This window comes from Stenella coeruleoalba (genome assembly GCF_951394435.1).
Source record: "Stenella coeruleoalba genome assembly, chromosome: 4".
Classification (NCBI taxonomy): domain Eukaryota; kingdom Metazoa; phylum Chordata; class Mammalia; order Artiodactyla; family Delphinidae; genus Stenella; species Stenella coeruleoalba.
In genome coordinates, this window is record NC_137149.1 from 33,756,276 (window position 1) to 33,762,541 (window position 6,266).

Here is a 6,266-nt window from a genome sequence, read left to right on the forward strand (position 1 = left end):
TGTAAGTCCATTAAACTATTAAGGGATATTTTTATTCTCCAACCCCTGCAGCTGAAATTTACTGTGGTTACAAAATGAGACATGGTTACAAAATGGTTACGAAATGAGACATGGTTTCTTATGGTTACAAAATGAGACATGTTCGTTATAGACAGTATTGAAAATATGGGAAGAAACAATAAAAATTAACTGCAATTCTGGAACCTAGAAAAAATACTGTTTTTTCACGTATAGTATATGCTTCTGGTGATTTCTCTCTATATATAATTCTATACAAATATGAAACCATACTTTGTAGATTTTTGTAACCATTTCAGTTAAGAATATATATCTCTCTACGTCACATATTAATATGTGTAATTTACATAACTAGGTGTCTCAAGCTAGAATTTAGGTATTCCCATTTTTCTTTATTATAAATGATATGACATTAAACATCCCTGCACATAAATCTTTGACTGCATGCTCTTCTTTCTTCTTTCCACAGATTAGAGATATTTTTCATAAAATTAAAATATGATTCCAGAAAAACTAATCCATTAACTCAGTGATATTTTATAAATTATTTATATTTATAGTTCCAGGGCATCCTTCTTCTGAGCATTTTGAGAAGTTTCATATACATTAAAACTTACTTCCTATTGTTTGATGGGTCAGTTTTTTTAAAATGACAGGATTGAAAGAAAGTGGCAAGAAAGTTTAGTGAATGAGAGGACAGAGAAAGAAAAAAAGGGGAAAAATTCTTCTGTGCTTCATTCTTTTACTTACTGTTTCCTTTTTCTAGAATACTTGTCCCTGCCTTGTCTATCTAAATAAACTTTATACAGCCTCCTAAATTTACTTGCAACTGTAACATCATCTCCCATGTGTATGTAGCAGTTCTATGTGTGAGTTCTCTTAGCCACTTTTTACAAATCCTGGTTCTTTCCTTTATGTATATTATAATATGTTTGACATCACTGGCAATAATATTTTGTAGCTCAGACTTGTCCTCCAGAAGGGACTCAAAGGTGAGGCCTGTATTCTATTCATTTCTGTATCTCTGGTGACTAAAAGACAGCTAGTATATAAAAATTACTTTATAAATGTTTATAGAATGAATGAATAAGTGAATGGCAAAGTCTACCATTTCCACAAAGAAGTTATATTTACTGTTGTGGGAAAAGGGGAAAAGGTTAGGAGAATTTATTGCCTAGACTCCTGGACTTTGAGTCCCTGAAGGGAAGGAAGGAAGGAAGGAAGGAAGGAAGGAAGGAAGGAAGGAAGGAAGGAAGAAAGAAAGAAGAAGGGAGGGAGGGAGGAAGGAAGGAGGAGGGAGGGAAGGAGGGAAGGAAGGAGAGAGGGAGGGGAGGGAAGAGAGGGAGGGAGGGCGGAAGAAAAAGAGGGAGTTCTATACCTGCAGTCACAAAAGCAGACTACAATTGCTCTCATTGTGTGTGTCCAGGGACCTGATATACTATATTCTCAGTTAAGCAGACATAATACAAACCTCAACAATACTGACAAAATTCATCATACTAGCAGATGTATGGAGGTTTTAAACCTAGGTAAAAAATTGTTTATCTGGGTTGTTTGGACAAATTTGTTTCCCTTTCATCTTCTCACAAAGAAAACAAAGACCAGCAAATACTGGCAGCCAAAAGCTACGCTATATCTGCCTTTGTGTGCCTGCCAAGCTTTAGAGTGGTCCCTTGATTGCAGAAAACAATGCGTTGTATGATATTGTAGAGATTAGTATTAGAAGGCTCATTAATGCTTTCTTGTGGAAACAGCTGTTTGGTGGGTTTGTGTTTGCAGAGGAACTTGTATTAATAAAGCTATGTTAATATAGATTTCCATAATACTTTTCTTTTTAATTTATTTATTGGCTGCATTGGGTCTTTGTTGCTGCGTGTGGGCTTTCTCTAGCTGTGGCAAGCGGGGTTTACTCTTCGTTGCGGTGCACGGGCTTCTCATTGTGGTGGCTTCTCTTGTTGCGGAGCATGGGCTCTAGAGCGCAGGATCAGTAGCTGTGGCACACGGGCTTAGTTGCTTCGCGGCATGTGGGATCTTCCTGGACCAGGGATTGAACCCACATCCCCTGCATTGGCAGGCGGATTCTTAACCACTGCACCAACAGGAAAGCCCCTCCCTAATACTTTTTAATGAGTTTGCTATTTGTTTTTATAGACAACTAGACAAATCATGTCTGAAACAAAGGGTCGGTTCATATTGTCCCTTCAGTCACCAAAATACTTTGCCAAACTTTCCATGTAAGTTGTAGATCAGTGTGATTTCCTCTCAATTTTAGGCAGAGGGGCATGGGAATTCAACAGAGGTAACAAGCCTCCCTTTCTCTTCTCCTTCAAATCCAAAACACCACACCATCCTGAAGAAATGAAAATCTCTATTGAAAACACACAGATACACATACAATCTTAAACAATGCTATAAACAAACTGGGAAGGCATGAAAAGGGGGGGAAGTGTTGATTTAAATCCAGGATGATTTTTGCATACCATGTTATCCTGCTCTCTGCTTTGTGCTTCATGCATGTCTGTATTGTTTGAATCTGTTATAAGGAACATATATATTATATTTACAATAAAAACAAAGACTCAGAAATACAAAAATAAAATCATAAGACAAATGAGAAGCTGGGAGAAAATTAATCACAAAAATGAAAATGAGGAGGAGGAACCAAGATGGCAGAGTAGAAGGACGTGCTCTCACTCCCTCTTGCGAGAACACCAGAATCACAACTAGCTGCTGGACAGTCATTGACAGGAAGACACTGGAACTCACCAAAAAAGATACCCCACATCCAAAGACAAAGGAGAAGCCACAATGAGACGGTATGAGGGGAGCAATCACAATAAAATCAAATCCCATAACTGGTGGGTGGGTGACTCACAGACTGGCGAACACTTATACCACAGAAGTCCACCCACTGGAGTGAAGGTTCTGAGCCCCACGTCAGGCTTCCCAACCTGGGGGTCCGGCAAGGGGAGGAGGAATTCCTAGAGAATCAGACTTCGAAGCCTAGTGGGAATTGATTGCAGGATTTTGACAGGACTGGGGGAAACAGAGACTCTGCTCTTGGAGGGCACACACAAAGTAGCGTGCGCATTGGGACCCAGAGGAGAGAGCAGTGACCCGAGGGGAGACTGAACCAGACCTACCTCCTGGTGTTGGAGGGTCTCCTACAGAGGCGGGCAGTGGCTGTGGCTCACTGTGGGGACAAGGACACTGGCAACAGAAGTTCTGGGAAGTACTCCTTGGCATGAGCCCTCCCAGAGTCCGCCACTAGCCCCACCAAAGAGCCCAGGTAGGCTCCAGAGTTGGGTTGCCTCAGGCCAAAAATTCAACAGGGAGGGAGCACAGCCCCACCCATGAACAGTCAAGTGGATTAAAGTTTTACTGAGCTCTGTCCACCAGAGCAACAGTCAGCTCTACCCACCACCAGTCCCTCCCATCAAGCCTCTTAGATAGCCTCATCCACCAGAGGGCAGACAGCGGAAGCAAGAAGAACTACAATCCTGCAGCCTTTGGAACAAAAACCACATTCACAGAAAGATAGATAAGATGACAAGGCAGAGGACTATGTACCAGATGAAGGAACAAGATAAAACCCCAGAAAAACAACTAAGTGAAGTGGAGATAGGCAACCTTCCAGAAAAAGATTTCAGAATAATGATAATGAAGATAATCCAGGACCTTAGATAAAGAATGGAAGCAAAGATCGAGAAGATGCAAGAAATGTTTAACAAAGATCTAGAAGAATTAAAAAACAAACACAGATGAACAACACAATAAGTGAGATGAAAACTGCACTAGAAGGAATCAATAGCAGAATAACTGAGGCAGAAGAACGGATAAGTGACCTGGAACACAGAATGGTGGAATTCACTGCTGCGGAACAGACTAAAGAAAAAAGAATGAAAAGAAATGAAGACAGCCTAAGAGACCTCTGGGACAACATTAAACACAACAACATTAACATTATAGGGGTCCCAGAAGGGGAAGAGAGAGAGAGAGAAAGGACCAGAGAAAATATTTGAAGAGATTATAGTCGAAAACTTCCCTAACATGGGAAAAGAAATATCCACCCAAGTCCAGGAAGTGCAGCAAGTCCCATACAAGATAAAACCAAGAAGAAACACACTGAGACACATAGTAATCAAATTGGCAAAAATTAAAGACAAAGAAAAATTATTGAAAGTAGCAAGGGAAAAACGACAAATAACATAAAAGGGAACTCCCATAAGGTGAACATCTGATTTCTCAGCAGAGACTCTACAAGCCAGAAGTGAGTGGCATGATATACTTAAAGTGATGGAAAGGAAGAACCCACAACCAAGATTACTCTACCTGGCAAGGATCTCATTCAGAATCAATGGAGAAATCAAGGGCTTTACAGACAAGCAAAAGCTAAGAGAATTCAGCTCCACCAAACCAGCTCTACAACAAATGCTAAGGGAACTTCTCTAAGTGGAAAACACAAGAGAAGAAAAGGACCTACAAAAATAAACCCAAAATAATTAAGAAAATGGTCACAGGAACATACATATCAATAATTACCTTAAACGTGCATGGATTAAATGCTCCAACCAAAAGACACAGGCTCACTGAATGGATACAAAAACAAGACACATATATATGCTGTCTGCAAGAAACCCACTTCAGACCTAAGGACACATACAGACTGAAAGTGAGGGGATGGAAAAGGATATTCCATGCAAATGGAAATCAAAAGAAAGCTGCAGTAGCTATACTCATAACAGATAAAAATAGACTTTAAATAAAGAATGTTACAAGAGACAAGGAAGGACACTACATAATGATCAAGGGATCAATCCAAGAAGAAGATATAACAATCATAAATATATATGCACCCAACATAGGAGCACCTCAATACATAAGGCAACTGCTAACAGCTATAAAAGAGGAAATCGACAGTAATACAATAATAGTGGGGGACTTTAACACCTCACTTACACCAATGGACAGATCATCCAAACAGAAAACTAATAAGGAGACACAAGCTTTAAATGACACAATAGACCAGATAGATTTAATTGATATTTATAGGACATTCCATCCAAACACAGCAGATTACACTTTCTTCTCAAGTGCACACGGAACATTCTGCAGGATAGATCATATCTTGGGTCACAAATCAAGCCTCAGTAAATTTAAGAAAATTGAAATCATATAAAGCATCTTTTCTGACCACAACACTCTGAGATTAGAAATGAATTACGTGGAGAAAAACGTAAAAAACACAAACATATGGAGGCTAAACAATATGTTACTAAATAACCAAGAGATCACTGAAAAAATCAAAGAGTAAATAAAAAAATACCTAGAGAAAAATGACAATGGAAACACAATGATCCAAAACATATGGGATACAGCAAAAGCAGTTCTAAGAGGGAAGTTTATAGCTATACAAGCCTACCTCAAGAAACAAGAAAAATCTTAAGTAAGCAATCTAACCTTACACCTAAAGGAACTAGGGAAAGAAGAACAAACAAAACCCAAAGTTAGCAGAGGAAAGAAATCATAAAGATCAGAGCAGAAATAAATGAAATAGAAACAAAGAAAACAATAGCAAAGATCAATAAAACTAAAAGCTGCTTCTTTGAGAAGATAAACAAAATTGATAAACCATTAGCCAGAGTCATCAAGAAAAAGAGGGAAAGGACTCAAATCAATAAAATTAGAAACGAAAAAGGAGAAGGTACAACAGACACCGCAGAAATAATCACATCCTAAGAGACTACTACAAGCAACTCTATGCCAATAAAATGGACAAGCTGAAAGAAATGGACAAATTCTTAGAAAGGTATAACCTTCCAAGACTGAACCAGGAAGAAATAGAAAATATGTACAGACCAATCACAAGTAATGAAATTGAAACTGTGATTAAAAATCTTCCAACAAACAAAAGCCCAGGACCAGATGGCTTCACAGGTGAATTCTATCAAACATTTAGAGAAGAGCTAACACCCATCCTTCTCAAACTCTTCCAAAAAATTGCAGAGGAAGGAACACTCCCAAACTCATTCTAGGAGGCCACCATCACCCTGATACCAAAACCAGACGAAGATACAAAGATACTACAAAAAAAGAAAATTACAGACGAATATCACTGATGAATACAGATTCAAGAATCCTCAATAAAATACTAGCAAACAGAATCCAACAACACATTAAAAGGGTCATACACCACAATCAAATGGGATTTATCCCAGGGATGCAAGGATTCTTTAATATACACAAAT